Source organism: Camelus ferus, chromosome 1 (assembly GCF_009834535.1).
Source record: "Camelus ferus isolate YT-003-E chromosome 1, BCGSAC_Cfer_1.0, whole genome shotgun sequence".
Classification (NCBI taxonomy): Eukaryota; Metazoa; Chordata; class Mammalia; order Artiodactyla; family Camelidae; genus Camelus; species Camelus ferus.
The window spans coordinates 3,092,617-3,109,829 of record NC_045696.1 but is presented as its reverse complement, the minus strand read 5'-3'; the positions used below and the strand labels follow the sequence as shown (position 1 = coordinate 3,109,829).

The 17,213-nt window shown below is 51.3% G+C and overlaps 1 protein-coding gene across 10 annotated transcripts in view; it reads left to right on the top strand.

Annotated features, from left to right (window-relative positions):
* Positions 1-17,213, top strand: part of SLC37A1 (solute carrier family 37 member 1) — a 79,247-nt gene that overhangs the window by 2,053 nt on the left and 59,981 nt on the right. For 3 of the 10 annotated variants that reach the window (XM_032458765.1, XM_032459018.1, XM_032458561.1), the window contains exon 1: positions 16,964-17,099. The gene's annotated coding sequence lies outside the window, so the exon portion shown is untranslated. Of the gene's footprint in view, positions 1-3,735; positions 3,827-5,667; positions 5,730-16,952; positions 17,100-17,213 lie in introns of those variants that run through there. The other 7 variants (XM_032458893.1, XM_032458693.1, XM_032458826.1 and 4 more) reach the window with 6 other exon arrangements.

The window sequence follows — 17,213 nt, the reverse complement described above, 5'->3', positions numbered from 1 at the left end:
GCAACAGCACAGGAGTCAGCCACCATCACTTGCATTTTGGCAGAGACTCAAAGGCAGGCAGAAGAGTGGGGAAGCTTTACAATAGACAAAAGGAAAGGGTTCATGTGGGCCCTGACTGGAGGCTGTGGGCGTAAGGAGGCTGTAGGAGGACTCACTGGAAGCAGGCATCTTATGTGATTGGTTAGGATGAAAATTCAGCTTCCTCTGACTGGGTCCTAAGTTGGAAGTGGGGACAAAAGGAAACTCTGTTATTAATTAAGTCCTGGCCATTTGACGCCAGTTGTTATAGGGGTTGTTGTTTGTTCCTGGATCAGCTACTAGGGACAGCAACCTGACTTTCTACAAGTCTGACCTACAGGAGTCTGGCTTCCTCGGCTGGTTGTTGTAGATAATGAGTTGGTTTCCTGGGCTTGTGGCTGCGAGTTGTGGATCCGAGTTCTATTTTTATAGATGGTTTGACCATTATACACTTGTATATTCAATTCCCAACATGTTTTTGCAAGTTATACAAATAAGTGTGTTTCATTTTAAATCTGAATATTGCATGGTGCTGTTAGTTGCTTTTGAGATTTAATACCCTCAACAGTAATAACCTAATCATTTTATTTATTTAAATCCAATATTGAAGTATTTTTAAAAATTGATCTAAATGGAGGGAAAATAGTTCTTAAAGTCATCATTGTTTGCTGGAAATATTACTCATTTAGAGCCAGAATCCCCAAGTTCAAATTCCCATGGTCTACTAGCTTTGGTGACCTCAGGCAACTCACCTGCCCTCTGAGCCTCAGTTTCCTATTCTGTAAACTGAGGGGAATAAACCCTTACAATCTCAAAGAGCTGCCCTTGGGATCAAAGATGATATTTTATTAATGTACTGTTTTTGTGTGTGTGTGTGTGTGATAGCTACATAATGCTAACAACAAAGATATTACAAAGAAGTTACATATTATTAATAGAAAGTTCTCCTCACACTGACCTCAAGGTGTATTGTGTGACGTTGGGGTGGGGAAGGAGCTGGAGGAGGGTAGCAGGGACTGAGTAAACACAAGAGTTTCATCTTGCTGGTAGCATATGGAGACCAAATCCATGAGGTGAAGAGGTGAATAACCCACAGGTCTTCCAGAACACACACACCCTGTGTACCTTTCCCTCAGAACCAATAACATAACAGAAGGTTGCAATCTTAACCGAATCTCAGGCTCAAACCCATTAACCCATCACTCACTGAACAAAGAAACAATGTACAAGTGAATCAACACACAAGACCAGACAATCAGTATTGTTAGTTAGTTGCAAAGATAAGAAGGTCATAAACACCCCCCACAATTAACAGTTTTTCTTAGTGGGGAAAAAGTTGGGACTTTAGAATAGATGATGGTTATTTTCTTCTTTATACTTGACAGTTGCCACATCTACTACAATTGAGCATGTTTTTTTTTATAATAAAATCTCAAAATATTTTTAAATATTAGAAATCTGGAATATAATCAAGAATACACAAATAAATACCAGCTTTTTGCACATAAAAGTAAACGTCATAAATTCAACTTTCAAATGTTCACAATGACAGTAACTAATGTCTGTTAAGTCCTGACTCTCTGCAGTGTTTGTAGAATTTTATATGAATTATCTTATTAAGTCCTCACTGTCATTTCTCCATTGTACAGCTAAGGAACAGGAACCACAGAGAGGTAAAGACATTGCTCGGAATCATACAACCAGAGATTCAAACTATGCCACCCGACTCAAGAGCTATTGCTGTTAATCATTCCACCCTACTGCCTCCCAGACCGCTAATTTAAATGAATAACTATGGTTTTCTGGGAGTGACCTTAACCATCTACTAAACAGAGAACCACTGGCTCAAAGAGGCTTCAACTGAAAAAACCAGAAAGTGATTTAAGCACACCGTGTTCTGGATCACGTCATAAGCAGCTGGGTGCCTACCCACTGAGCTACTGAATCTTAAAATTTACAATTTGATTTACGTCTTATGCAAATTAGTCAGAGTTCCCCAAAAAACTCTGTCAGTCAATCTATAGTAATTTCACTACACTGCAGGTTTAGCAATTGTCCAGACAAGACCAGACCAGGCGTCCAGAACAGCAGGACTGGCCTCCCAGCTCCCGCAGCAGCAAATAGCCCAGATTCCAAACTCCTCCTTCCAGAAGGAGGCTGCTCCCGGGCTCAGGTTGGGCAGAGAGCCTCACTCACTCTCGTGAGAGACCTGGGTAGTCCCAGAAAGACTTCATTAGGCCAGTTTGACGGCTGTCATCCCCAGACCCCCTGACCCCTAACCCTCAGGTGACCCGGAAGTGCTTGGTGCCCACAGAAGCAGGGCTTTCAAGCTCCGAAGGCCTGCAAAATGTTCGCATAGCTCATCCTCTTATTTTATTGGGGTAAGTGAGAGGCAAAAAGGTGAGGCCATCACTAGGACGGGGTTTCTTCCCTGGACAAAAGAGAAATTCCTCTCCTACCTCTTACCCTTGCCAAGGAGGCACTTCCCATAATCCACCAGCTGGCCCTTCCCATCATCCCCCTTGGAGGGGTTTCCCATCATCCCCCAGGGGCGGTTTCCCATCATCCCCCAGCAAGGAGCCTGCGCAGGTAAGCCCAGCGGGGAGAAGGGAGGGGCGAGGCTGAGGGGAGAAGGTGAGGGGCCACGGTTCCCTCGCGCTGCCTTCCTCCAGTAAGAAATTTTTTTTTTTACGTCTTTTAAATATAAATTAGAGAGACCCACCTCTCTTCCCCTCCCCCAACAAAAAGAACGAGTAAAGGAAACGCAGTCAGGGGCTGGCCGTGGTTCTGCGCAGAGGCGCGGCAGGGTGTCTCTTGTGTCCACGGTGGGACGCCGGGCGGGGAAAGCGTCTCGGAGCCCCCTGGGGCCGCTGCCTGCCTTCCACACCTTTCTGACCACTTCCAAGCTGGGTCTGGGCTGCCTGGCAGTTGCCATGGCGACTGGCTGAGTCCCTGAGCCCGCGCTGTCTGGACCATCCAAGACAACGCAGAGAAGAGGCCGTAAGAACTGAGGCAATTCAGGAAAATGAAAATAGAGTTGTTGTTGTTTTTCAGTTTGTAGCAACTATTCAGAACAAAAGCAGACCTTGACCAAAATGAATTCAAGCGCATCTTAACTGTAGAAATGTGAGGCTATTTACTAAACTACTGTATTCTTACAAATTGAACTGTTACGTATATGCACATATATAAACGTATACTAACAGATGTGTAGATATAGATTGATGTAAAAACACAGGAATTGCCATTTATTTATTTATTTATTAAATGGAGATATTGAGAGTTGAACCCAGGACCTTCTGCATGTGAAGCACATGTTCTACCCCTGAGCTATATACCGTCCCTACCCTACCCTGCCCTCTCTCCCACCCACCCCAACTTCTTTTTTAAAAATAGAGGTTTTATGGCATTTAGTAGGTAAGAGTAAGATTCAGATTTGAAATCCTACCTCTGTTTGCTTCTTTCTGAAGCTAGTTTGTCCATCTGTAAAATGGAGGTTTTAGTTAACTGCCCTTTTAGGGCTGTGGTGACGTTTAAATAAGATGTTTATAATGAGCTTAGCACATGCCTAGCATACAATAAGGCACATGGTAAATGTTAACAATCATCATTAATGATTATGTTGTTGTTACTCAGCACTTGGTAAATGTTAGCTATTATTATTAATAATTATGCTGTTGTTCATAGAATAACCAAACACGTTTTGTCTATCAATAGGTCTTTGGGGAAGTTTTGACTCCAGTTTATCTTAATCATTTCCTGTTGTGTCTTCCTGAAGAGGATCAACTGCCAAAGATAGTTCAGACAGGTAATTGTGACGACTGGAAGTTAGTCTGTGAGAAACTGATTTTGTTTAATGTTTATATTCATTAGCACTAATACACATGAGGGTGGGGAGAGACAGAAGTTTCTAGAAATATACAGACAAGTAGATTCTTAGGTGTAAGAAGCTCTTTTTAATTGAGGTTGTGTCCCATTTAAAAGTAGCAACCAGTGAGGAAGAAATAGACACACACACAAGGACACACCCCTGCACACCTGCCTGAGTTACACAGTTTAATGGAAGGATACTGAGAATGCTTTTGTCAGGAAAGGAAAACAAATTCTTTTCCACCCAGGTAGTGGGATTATTCAGTATTCACCACAACCAGTGGGTAGACAGGTTAGTGGAGTCAGCCGGGTGGAGACAAGCGACGTCAGGCACTTGGGCAGACAGGCATTTCGTGTTGGGCAGCAAGCTCTGCTCCCCTCCCCCTCCTCACAGTACAGTGCTTGGCACGTAGGAACCACTCAGCCAGGTAAGCTTGTCATAGTGGTGTTAAGTAGCAGTTTGCAACAGAATTGTACTTTATGCAATATTTGGAAAATTTTAAAAAGAATAAAGTAGGAGGGTGGGTGTAGCCCAGTGGTAGAGCTCATGCTTAGCGTGTGCGAGGTCCTGGGTTCAGTCACCAGTACCTCCATTAAAAAAAAGAAGAATTAAAAAAAAGATGAAGTAGGGGGATATAGTACAGCACAGTGGTAGAGCACGTGCTTAGCGTGCATGAGGTCCTGGGTTCAATCCCCAGTACCTCTGTTAATAAATAAATATTTTTTAAGAGGTAAAGTATATACATTTTTCATTCTTTTTTCCTTCTAGTTCATGATCTTTTTTTTTTTTTATTCTCCTTAAATCAGATTCCATTTCCAGGGGCTCTCTCAGTACATTAGTTAAAAAAAACTATGGCTGAGTGTGTACTGGGTCCCTGGATCATATACTAGGGGGCTTTGAGGAAATGAGAAAATTATAGACCCATCTGGGGCAAATTTGACATTAATCCATGCTGTTAAAAAAATTACCCCAAACTATGATACATAATGACTACATGTTAGTCCTTCATTCTAAAACGGATGTCATTCCTCCCCAGTGGTTGTTTCTGCATTTGATATTACCCATGACCTTGCTGTGGCCAGTGGTGATGGTGGGAGATCACACGGTACAGGGGCCGCACATTCCAGGGCCTAAGGATGGGTCTGTTTCTTTGAGCAAGGAGCAGGGGAGAAGGCTGCAGGCTGAGTGAAGCATCCACCCCTCCCAGAATGAGGCTTACCCTGCCCACCTTGCAGGAAGTCAGAAGGGTCAAATAAGATAATGAGCCTGAAAATACTCTGGCAGCACCAGGTGCTGTAGATGTAATGTGTATATTTAACTCACTTTTAAAAGTCATTGATTATATAATATTTGATGCATATGAAGAATACACGTTCACGTGTGGCAGTGATGGAGCAAACTCATGCAGTGAACACCTGTGAACCTGCTCCCCTCAGAAGGAGATGAATGAGGAAGTGGAGAGAATCACCACGAACATCTGAGCACGTAGGTCTCTGTCCGCGTCTCAGACCCAGCTCTGTAGCTCAGTTATGTCGAGTGAGGAGTTCCTGGGCCAGTGGCACAGAGCCTTAAGACTAAGCACCTTGGAGGGGGAGGGCAGAGCTCAGTGGTAGTGTGTGCTCAGCATGCACAGGGTCCTGAGTTCCATCCCCAGTCCCTCCATTAAAAATAAATAAATAAACCAATTACCTCCTCCCTCCCAAAAATGTAATGAAGTTTTTTTAAAAAGGGTTTTTAAAAAAAAACGCTGAATACCCCCTCCCACTGTGTTGTTTCAGAGCACCGGCCGGCCAGGCCCCGCACTCCCCGGCAGGTGAGGGCTGCTGCCCCCTCAGCGGAGGTAAGTCATTTTTCTTCTTTGCTAATTTGTTGGGCAAAACCACATCTCCTAGTGCCTTTTCTTTGTATTTCCTTGATTATTTGTGAGGGTGAGCGCTTTTCCCAGAGGCTTACTCTTCACCTGCATTAGCTGTTGTTAACTGTTTAGACCCTGTTTCTCCAGGACACCCTCACAGATCCGTGTGCGTTCTCTCTGAACTGCAGTGCCCGTGTTCTCCACCTGGGGACAGTTCTTTAGCACCAGTACCTTCCCTTGGTGTCCCCTCCTTGGGGACGCCTTTCCCAGCTGCTTCAAGCCGCTGCGGACCCCTCCACTGGGCATCTCCCTGCTCGGCTGTGACTTGCGTTTTCAGATCAACCTCCCTGAGCGCCCCCAGGCCTTGACCCCGCAGTCCAGCACAGAGCCGAGGCTCGGATTACTAAAAATTAGTGAATGCCCTTGGCAAATTGGGAACCTACAGTAGAGCATAAAGAAGAAAGTGAAAATGACCAATGACGCCACCTCCCAGGGACGGCGGTGCAGGCGTCTGGTCCTCCCGGGCTTTTGAACACGGATATATTTGTGCTTAACTGAGTCGTTTCATTGATCACATGCTGGTACCACTTACTATCATGTGGTGAACGTGTCCAAACTTCTTCATAAGTGTTTTAAAAGACTGAATGGTATTTCACCTTAAGGACATACCAAAATTATCTTGACTCAATCAAAGTTTGATAAAGAATGAGTAGAAATGTTTAATACCAGTTTGAAGGAGGTAGGGGGCACTACGTGAGAAGATTGTACTCTGTTGAGTTATTAAGAAAACACTGTTTCAGGTGTCCTTTTTGATTCCTTGTTGCTCCCTGCTCTGGGACGCCCGCCCAAAGCCCTGTCTCGGCTCTGGGCACTGGCCCTTCCTCTGTGGCTCTGGCATGCCTGCTTGCTTTTATGGCTTGCTCTCCTCCCCAGGCCTGGTTTTTGATGATCTAGCTGCTAGAACAAGCCTCCAAGTGGTTGTGGACCAAATACAGTTGTCAGGAGAGCTCACCAAGTCATTTCTCTCCCCCTTCACAAAGAGGAGAGTCAGGAAGGTTGTAAACCAGGCTGGTAGTTTCAGGTTTCCTAAGACTGGCACCCACGCCATCTGAGTGCTGAGATGCAACACAGAAAAGAACTGGGCTGGGATCTGCTCTGGTCCACACTAGGCCCCTGGCCATCACCTCTAGGCAGTGCTGGAACCCGTCAGCTTAGTCCTGTTTATCTGTTGCACTGCGTACAGAGTCTCAGTGCAGGGACCCTGATGGTTTTCCTAAACAGAAGAATGGAAATGTAACGATGCGCATTTATTAAGCAAGATCAGTTTGGTGAAGACAACTCCAATTCCTTTGATTGGTTCCCTTGTGTTTGATTCATAAAAATCATAACATAGAAAATGCATGCTTTTTTTCCCTTAAAGAGTTTTTAAATTGTTAAACCAAAAAATATGTAACCTATAGCATTGAGGGGGGTTTTTAGATTCTGTGGCTTGAGGTTCTCTGCAGTTTTGTCCCAACTAGATAGCGAGCTCCGGAGAAGGGCACCCGCCCGATTCATCTCTGTCACAGGGACAGTGTCTCACAGGTCAGAGCACTCAGTGACCCGCCTCAGAGGAGAAGGAGCTGAGGCACAAAGAGGTAGAGAGTGTTCCAGCGTGACACATCCAGTAAGTGCGGCGTCCGCACAGCAGGGGCCGCGGGCAGCAGGGGATTCTGCCCTCAGCTTGCAGGGAGAGCACGGGCCGCAGGCGGCAGGCTCCACTTCGGCGCCCCCCACGTGACGTGGCGGTCCCGCGGCCTCTCTCTGAGGCTCCTGCGTCTGCCAGCAGGAGGGCCGCTGTGATGCACAGGAACTTTGCGGGTATATTTGGTTTTAAAACCTCTTTTAACTTTATGCCACATAACCAGCCCTTAACAGAAGTTATATTAAAGATGAGGAAGCAGTGAATCAAACTCCATTTTTTTAGGAGAAAAATGGCAAATCAACAAAATAAGCTGATAAAAGGGACTTTGTAGCTCTCTCCTACCATCAGCTCCCAGCATGTGTCCTCAAATGACCATCAGCTCCCAGCATGTGTCCTCAAATGATTACACATTCACGCCAACTCATATGCACGCTAACTCATATTCACGCTAACTTGCCGTGCTTTCTAGTAGTGGAGCAGCCGCGGTGTCTTGCTCTGACTCACTCTCGTGGCTGGTCAGTCAACAACCAAGGTTTAATGAGTGTCTCTGATGTGCCAGGCTCAATTCCAGGAAGGATTCACTGCAGGACAGAACAGGGGGTAAATTTCTGCCCTCGTGGAGCCCACATCCTGACACACGCCCTCCTGCACCCACTGGTCAGCCCTGGGGAGTCACAGCAGGAAAAGAGGTGCTCAGGAGAGTGACGTGGCATCTCTGGGGTCCCCCAGTGCTAAGTGTGGAGTCAGCCTTTGAGCCTGCATCTTCAGATCCCAGGCCCCCAGCTTTCCTGCCAGGCCACGATACTCTGTGGGGTCAGGGCTGGCGTTCAGAAAGATGATCCCAAGTGACAGCACAGAAGAGATACCACAGCCAATAAATTGCATTTATTACTGAGTTACATGAGTCTGGTTTCAGAAAGATTTCAGTTTTAAGGATGAAAAACTAACGATTTCAACCATAGGAGTTAATAGGGGAACTAGAAAACGTAGCTGCCTGGAGGAGCCCAGGGCCCGGCCTTCCTGTGACCGCGGTGAGTGCCGAGGTCATCAGTGTAGGCTGTTGGGGGACTGTCCCCCTGTGGTGAGCAGGGCAGATTCAGCCGACGGGGCGAAGAGCCTCCTCGTGCACGGCCAGAACTTCCCCGGCTCCATGCTGTCTGGGAGAAGATGGGTGAGCGTGTGCTAAGGTTTGGTAGAGAGGACATGAGTCCAGTTGTCCCTTGGTTTCTGTGGGAGTTGGTTCTGTGTCCACCCACCCCCACCTTGGCAGGTACCTAAATCCAAGCACGCTCAAGCCCCTTATGTAAATGGTGTTGCATTTGCACGTAACTTACACACATCCTCCCATGTACTTGAAATCTCTAGATTACTTACAACACCTAATGCAGCGCAAAAGCTGTGTAAGTGGCTGTTGGTGTGTGGCAAGTTCAAGTTGTGACTCTGGAGTTCTCTGGAGTTTCTGTCCAAGTATTTTCCGTCCATGGTTGGTTCAATCCAGATGCAGACCCCGAGGGTACAGAGGCCCCACTGTAGTTACACCCTCCAGGCTGTCAACATAGTGCTTAAAGCAAAAGCACCCTCTCTTCACAGATCATCAAACACAGGCCCAGAGGGAGCTGTAGAGCACGGCCCCTTGGTGTGTGACCCCTTGGTGTGTGACGCGTGTTCCGCCACACCACACCTGGGCTGAAAGGGCCTGAGCCTTGCTGGAGGCCTCATACACATTTCCAGCCTGCATGCGACACGTGTCTGCACCAGCTCCGCTGAGGGGGTGACTCCTTACTTGGTCAGCTTCCTGCTTCCATGTCCCTGAGCTGCTGCTCACCTGTGGGCTTAGGACTTGGAGGAATTTGCAGCAGACAGGCTCAGGCGACAAGTTAGCCGCAGAGGGGAGCTCAGCTGCCAGAACGCTTGGCCAATGGGAGAGTAAGCCCCTGCCAGCGCCCTCCACTGCCCTGCCAGAGTTCGGGTCCAGCTACTCCCAGAGACACTCAGGCATTTTCTCAGTGACCACTCCCCTAACTGCAGTACAGAAAACGAGCAGGAAAGCTCTCCACTGGGAAACACTGCCAAGGGGTCTGGAAGCAGGGACAACTGCCCACCTGTCTTGTACACATAGTTTGCTCAGGGCCACCCTTGTACACAGGCTGTTGCCTTGGTGTTATCTCGTGATACTTGCAAAGCAGCTCTCTCCCAGATGCGTCCTAACTTAGGCATCACAGGCTCTAACATCCTACCACTAACAAGCCTTTGCCTCGGCTGAGCACAGCTTTCTGCCTTTTCTCTTTACGTTAATATTTATTTTTATTCTACTTGGAAATATACAACTTTGTCCCTTCTGCACCTCATCTCACAGCCCAGAGGCAACTGCTTTCCACTCCTAGTCTCTTCTCCATGTTTCTAAAGACTGTGAGTTACTGCGATTTTTGGTCCTTTTAGCCCTCTTCTATGCCCGCTCCTTTTGGAGATGTGACCCCGCTCTCTGACACCCCCTCCCACTTCCCCTGTGGGAGATTCTAAGTGCTGTTCCAGGCTGCTGCCTGGGCCCTTGGCATCCGGGCAGAGAGCCGTTGGGGGGACCGAGTTTCATAAATGAGTCAACCAGAGTCAAATCAAGAGATCTGCAGCCTGAGGCAGCCCGTGGTCTGGCCACCTCCTCTCTGGGCCCCTGGGGACCCAGCAGGCCTGCCCCCGCATCCTTGATGGCATGTGGCTCCTTGGCGCGGGGACTCTGGTCTGCCTGGGATACAGGACGCACTCACGGTAGGAGGCTCTTCGCCCTGCTCGTTTTCAACATTAGTGAATGAAGGCAAAACTCCCTCACTCGCAGGGTGAGCGCCGCATAGTGCTAGAGTTCTTGCTTTTTGATCAGTGGAGATGGAATGAGGCTCCTCTTCTCCATGGTAAGTAACCGTGTTCTGATGTTACCTTTCCTTATCTCTCGAATCACATTTCATGCTTTTATGCTTTCTAAGCTTGAGGCATTTTCTTGAGCTCTGCAGCCCAGCATCCTCAAAGCTCCCAACAGGAGACCTCAGCCCTGCCTCCGTCTCCCCAAGAAACCTCTGCTCCTGCCTGGACCACGCACCCCCCCCACCCCCGCCCCCACGCGCGCCTCGTGGTTTTCCTGCAAAGACGGAGCTTCTTGGCCAAAGGTCCTTTTTTTCAATCTTATTTCTCATTGCAACCCCTGCTCCTAGCACAGAGCTCCTTCTGCACATAATAGGTTCTTATTCTTGGCACCTCTTTTCCAATAGGTGTCAGAGTTGACGCTTTTGTAAGACCAGGGAAAAGGAGTGACTCTTCCCTGCAAGTTGGGGGCTAGCAAAAAGCTGACCCTCTCAGCTGGCACTGCCCACCTGTTTGTCCTCTGTCGGCGCCCCCGGGGCTCACAGACACACTGGCACCACCTTGCTGATTGGCACAGAGAGAAGTTCATTATCCCCTCGCCTTCCTCTCATCTCTGGGCAGTACCTGCTGCCCTCCCCCTAGGTTCTCAGCCATTACCCTGACTCCTCTCCACTTCCCTCGGACACCCGCCTCTTCACTTCAGCCACTGACTCTTCCTTCTGCAACAAAGGGAAGATGCGTAAGAACTCTCACCTCATGCCTTCCCACCTACAGACTCGTTGCAGCCACACCTGCCCTTCCCGCCCTCCCTGCTCCAGCCTGAGGCTCTTTCCTCCTCATGTATTTTGGATTCCTTGTCTTTCTGCCTCTGAAGGGACATGTGTCATTTAAGCACACGGCTGCCTTCCTGGGCGCGCCCACTCCCATCCTCTCTGCTGCTTCTTCAGGACCTGGGTCTCCTGGGACAAGTGGCTGAATCCAGGTCTGGGGCAGCAGACGAATGGGATGAGCTCGGGACAGCCTGTCACACTAGAAAGCAAGGACACTATCACAGGTGCCAGGTCCACGTCGGAAGGACTCAGGAGCCAATTAGAAGAGCCTCCCACTGGCCAAAGACGGGCAGATGCGACTCAGTTGGGGGAGTAACTGGAGTGGATCGAAACCCAGCAACTGTGACTCAGGCCACTAGGGCAGAGGCCGAAAAAGCAAAACAGGAGCACACTGTTGACCTTTGAAGATAGTGGAAAACCAGCTCATCATTTTGAAAAGTGGCAAAAAAAAAAAAAAGTAATTCCGTACTTACCTCGCCTTTCCAATATGAAGTGTACCTCAGCTAACTAAATCGCTGGTAGAAGAGGTTTCTCTTTAGGGCAGCGTGCGAGCAAGTAAATAAAAAAGAAACCATGGGACTACGGTGCCACGGGTTCACGGCTTCTGCCAGTTCTGCTTCTGAAGAGTTAACGAGCTTAGGCAGCTGACGTCTAATGCCAGCAGAAGACGACCACTGCCTCGGGTCAACCCGAATCCGGCCGAGCCTCTGGACCTTGCTGCCAGTTTTAGGAAATACAGGGGGCAAAAGGATATGTTTGACCATGTCATTAAGATGGAGTCAGCGCAACGCAGAGTGTAAGAAGCTCTGTGGGGAAAACGGCCTGGCCTCTGCGACGACAGAGATGCGGGTGGACCTCCAGAGGGAGAGGCCCAGGAGACACGTGCGCCACACAGGTGTGGGCCGTCTGGGTCCGCATCTGAAAACAAACAGAGAACATGGAGAGCCCACTTACAGGACAGTCGGGGAGGCAGGAACATGGGCTGGGCATGCGATGCTCTTCTGGAGTTTTCTTGTTTGGGGGAGCCCTGACGACGGTACAGTGATCGCGTTTGGAACTGTATCTTTTAGAGATACACACTGAAACTTTACAGATGAAATACTATGGGATTTTCTGCAAAATAATCATAGGGCAGGAGGTGGGTCCAAACAGACAGGAAACAAAACTGGCCACGCATGCTCACTGATGAAGCCGGGCGATGGACACCTGGGGCTTCACCATAGTGTTCTCTCGACTTCTGTACATGCTTGAAAATGTCAGACATTTAAAAATATCTTTCCTCCTCCCTGAGTCCCTCTCCAGCTTTGGGCCCTCTCGCTTCCCCGGGCACAGCCAGCCTTCCTGAACTGGTTTTCTGTTCTGTGTGGCTTCCTCTTCCTCATGGGACCCCAGTGGTCTGCCATGGGACCCCAGTGGTCTGCCCGCCCACCCCAGCCCACACCCATGGAAGCTTCAGTCATGATCTCCAGGGTGAAGCCAGTAGACCCTGACTGCTTTGCAGCCTCCAGCTCCACAGCCACCCACCTTGTTCCAGAAGCACTGCCTTCCTTGGGGTTCCTGGACATCACACTTTTCTGGATTTTCCCTCTGCTCCATCCATAGCTTCCAGCCCCTCCTCCCTGCCCAGCCCTTAAACGTTGGCACCCCTGGGGGTTCAGCCCTAGTCTCCTGCCTGGGCAAGCTTTCTACCCTCCAGCTGCCAACTGCTGTCTGTACCAGGCCCCCTCACCAACCTAGGATTCTTCCAGAGACTCCAGACCCACACACCCCCCAGTCAGCATAGCCACTGAGAGGTCCCACGGGAACCGAATGCTCAGTGAGTGTGAATTAATCCTTTGCCCCGCTCTGCCCCTCAACTCTGTGTGCCCTCTGTCTGCTCCTTCTTTCCATGAAGACCCACCATCCACTTAGCTGCCCAAGCCTGGGTGTCATCCCGCCTCCTCCCTCTCTCTCACCGCCTTTCTCTCACCTCTCAGGCCTTCCTCAGATCTATGCTCCCGGACAGCGCTCTCTCGGGCCTGGATTGCTGCCAGAGCCCTCGGCCCTCCCCTCCCCACTTTCCCTGCACTGTCACCGCTCCCCAGACCCGCCTCCCTGCGGGTGTTGTGGGCGTTTGTACACGTGATGGTACCTCCGCGCCGACCACGTCCCTTCTCTTCCCCATGCTCTTGGCCAGCTCCTGGTATGCTCCTGAGACGTCACCTCCTGTGACCATCCAGTCTGGGCCAGGTGACCCTCTGTTGGCACTCCGCATGTCCGCATCGTAACGTGTAACACAGCGTAGTGACTGCTGGTTAGCTGTCTGACGTCTCCGCCCGCTGGAAGCACTGTGCGGGGAAGGGGCACGCCTGTGCCGGTACTGCCCTGTGTCGGCGGGGCTCCCTTGGCCTCCACCTCCCTCCTCGACTGGACCAGTCAGAGGGCAGGAGGAGAGGTCGGGCTGCTTATCCCAGGGGGCCACAGTCTGACAGCAGCTGCTCCTCTGCCAAAGGCCCAGTCCCGTCCCACGGTTCCCTCCTGCGGCCTCAGCACTCCGAGTTCCCGTAACGGCTCACTGCCCTGGCCTCTTCAGGCCTGGGTGCCTTCCCTACCACCTTCTCGAACATATATCGCCTTGTAGGGTTAAATAATGGCCCCCTCCTGCCCCACAAATGCGTGTCCTTCCCAGAACCTCAGAATGTGACCTTATTTGGGATAGGGGCATTGCAGGTGTAATTAGTTCAGTTGAGGTCCTCCTGGAGTAGGGTGCACCCTCAATCCAGCATGACTGGTGTCCTTGTAAGAGGAGACACACAGACACACAGACGCACGGAGAGAAGACGTGTGAACACAGACATGCAGGGAGAAGGCCGGAGAGCAGCAGAAGCAGACGCGAGCGAGGCGTCTGCAGGCTAAGGGACGCCACGGACCGGCAGCAGCACCGGGAGCGGGGAGAGGGGCACGGAGCACAGTCTTCCCGGAGCCTCCGGCACGGCCCTGCCACCACCCTGGCCTCCATCGCTGTGAGACCGTACATTTCCACTGTCTGAAGTCACCTGGTTTGAGGCGCTGGTTACAGCCGCCCCAGGCAGTGAACAGAAGTCGCGTCCCCGTGCTCACGTCACTTTCCCTTCGAGGGGACCAGCCTGTTCTTCACGAGCCTTTTGCTCGATGAACTGTTCAAAGGCAAGGCCCCTGCTGACTTTAAGGCTCAGTGCCTGGCACGGTCTGGCCCTCGTTGGCCCCCAGTACACATCTGCCAGATAAGAGTGTTTGTGCCTTTCATTTGGTCTACTTCGCTTTTTCTGAAATAAAATAAATTCAGAGCAAGCATAGAAGTTTCAGGATAAAGCAGAGGCCCGCCCAGGCAGGTGTGCGCAGCTGGCAGCCCCAGGTCTGGGCCCCCTGGGCTCATCTCTCTGGAAGCCTGGCCAGCACTCTGTCCACGGCCGCCTGAGGGCACGCCACCACTGGCCCGCATGCTTGTCGTGAGTTTGCGGTACTGGATGTGAAAAGCTCCACAGGACTGGAAATGCATTTGATTCTCACAGGAAATGTCAATATTACATGTCGGAAGAAAAAGAAGAGTGTCAGATTCCTAAATATTTCAGCTGTTGTGAAATGTGTGTGATTGAAAAAAACGGCTTTCAAGTTTTCTACCTGCACAAAGACAGTGTCTCGATGGTGACGTCCCCGCTGTCCCCTCCGTCCTGAGCTTGTGTGCAGCCGTTTCCAGCATAACTACCTTGTATGTTTGTCTTACAAACATACAAAGCACTCACAAGGTTTCATCTCAAAACGGGGACCGTTTCAATTGGAAGTTTCGTACAAAATTACTATCTCCCCTAACATATTTTTAATTATTTCTTATAATCATACAAAAGGTTAATATAAAAATATTATTATTTTCTAAAAGGTTGATATTTTCATCTTTATAAAATTAAAAGATGAATTTTTTCAGCAAATATTATATAGACCACCTCAGGACCCTCTGGTCTTCCCCAGTGGGCCATGCAGAGGTCGCCGTTTCCTAGGTGAGAAATGGGGTGGAAACGTGGGGTACCCTGTGCTTTGTCCTTCCACGCCTGTCCGTGCAGTTGGCCAGTGTAGATGAGCACCTCCCGATCGGGGCAGGACCCCGAGAACCCCTCCAGGCCCAGGCTAAGGGCCAAGAGAAAGGTTTGGAAATAAGTAGTCCTAGTTCACTGTGGGAAGTCGGGACGAAGAGGTTTCTGCAGTGCCCTGGAAACGCGGTGAAGATTGCCTGAGAGAACAGAGAAGTATTTGGCCTGGGTCTCCAAATTTGAGCTCATGAGGAGAGGCTGGGGTCAGGAGGGCCAAGGCAGAGATACCAACTCAGTGTGCAAGAAAGCACGTGTCTTAGAAACTAACGTGCTGTCCTGAGCTTCTGTCATGAAGCCAAGAGTGGGTTCAGGTGTTGTTCTCTAGCTGCTAAGGACTGGGGCTCATTCCTGATCCAGTGGGGGCTCTTGAAAGGTTTTCATCAGGAACGACAGGTCTGTCTGCTCTAGGAGGGCAGCTGAAGGCCCTGGAACGGTGGTTACCTGAGGGAGAGCTCAGAAGAGGGGAGGCTGATGCACAAGTTCAGGGTGGGAGGAGGAGCCCGAGCAGAGTCCCTGCCAAGTGCCAGAGCAGGGCTAGGCAGGTTCTGATCACCAGGAATGGAGAGTGAGGAAAGGGAGGAGGGCTACCTGAAAGAGGAGGCCTGGGGAGAGAGCTCGCCAAGGGGAGGGAGAAGTCAGGAGGGAGAAGTCAGGAGGCTCGGGCCGTTCCCCTTGTAGGATTTCCTGTGGCTGAGCTCAGGGCTACAGGGAGGCCCGCTGGTCTCCCTCCTGCGTGGAGAACGCTTCTCAGAAGCCCGAAGAAGCGGTGCCTTAGACATCCAACTTGCCAGCGGAAAAGGATAGCAGGGTGTTTGCAAAACAGAGCAGGGCCCTTAGGGGCCCTGAGAGGCCTGGCGGGGAAGCCCGGTACCCGCTGGGATGCTGAGGCACACGCTCCTGCAGACCGCTCTCCAGTTTTAACTTGGAGCGGGCAGCGCGGGGGGTGGGGTGCAGTTCTTTCTGGAATTTATTCTGCAGAATGTTTCCGCCTCACTTGTTACTTGGAGGGAGGTACTGTCCTGGGAGCTGGGCACCTGGGCTGGGTTTGGATGCCGTATCTACTGTGGGTGCTCTGCAGATACCCCAGGAGAGGAATCAGGCTTGGAGGGGTGCCGGTGCACAGGGTTAGTTTTTGGCAAGAACTGAGCATAGCATTCAGAGAACACTTTCTGGGGTGAAATGGGAACTGTTACTGCACCAGGAAGGGTTCTTCCAGTTCAGGTGACCAGAGCCGGCTGCGGTTCTCCAGCATGGCCACGTGAGCTGTGTGTGTCGCACACATGAAAGTGTGCTAAGAGATGGTCCGCTTAGCCTATCGTGGGCCCCGTTTTTCAGTTAATAGAGTGTTAGTCTCATGAGCCTGACCCCTAAGAAGAATAAAGTCCTGGAGGCCGAGGCAGACGCCCCTTAGCGCAGGTCCCTTCCCGGGAAGCATCGCAGTGCCGCTGTTGGGAGGGACCTACCTTGAGGACAAAGCGCCGTTGGGGAGCTCCCCTTTGGGCAGTGGCGAACATGCCAGTCCGCCCCGGGCACCCGCAGGCAGGTGCGGGGACGGGGACCGCGGGGAAGACTCCCGAGCGGCGATGGCCTGGAGCCCCAACAGCCGGCGAGCGGGCCGCGCCGCTCCGCGTGGGGGCGCCCCGGCCCGGCGTCCCCGGGCTGCCTGGGACCCTGGGCGCGCTCCGGGGCCGCGGGAGGACCGGGGAGGGGACGCGCCGGGGACGGGCCGGAGGGGGAGGGGCCGAGCCGCCGCCCGGCCGGGCGCCCCGCGGGCCGCAGGGAAGTGAAAGGGCCGGCGGGGCCTGGGCGCGCCGCCCCAGGAAGTCGCGAGCAGGAAGCGCCCGCGGCGGCCGGGCCGGGCGGCGGTGTGCGGGCCTGGGCGGCGCAGGTGAGGCGCGGGGACCGGGACGGGGCGGGGGACGCGGCGGCGCGGACACCGCTCCGCGCCTGCCGGGCGGCCGGGCCCGGGCGCCGGGGCCGCGCAGCACCTGCCACCGCGGGC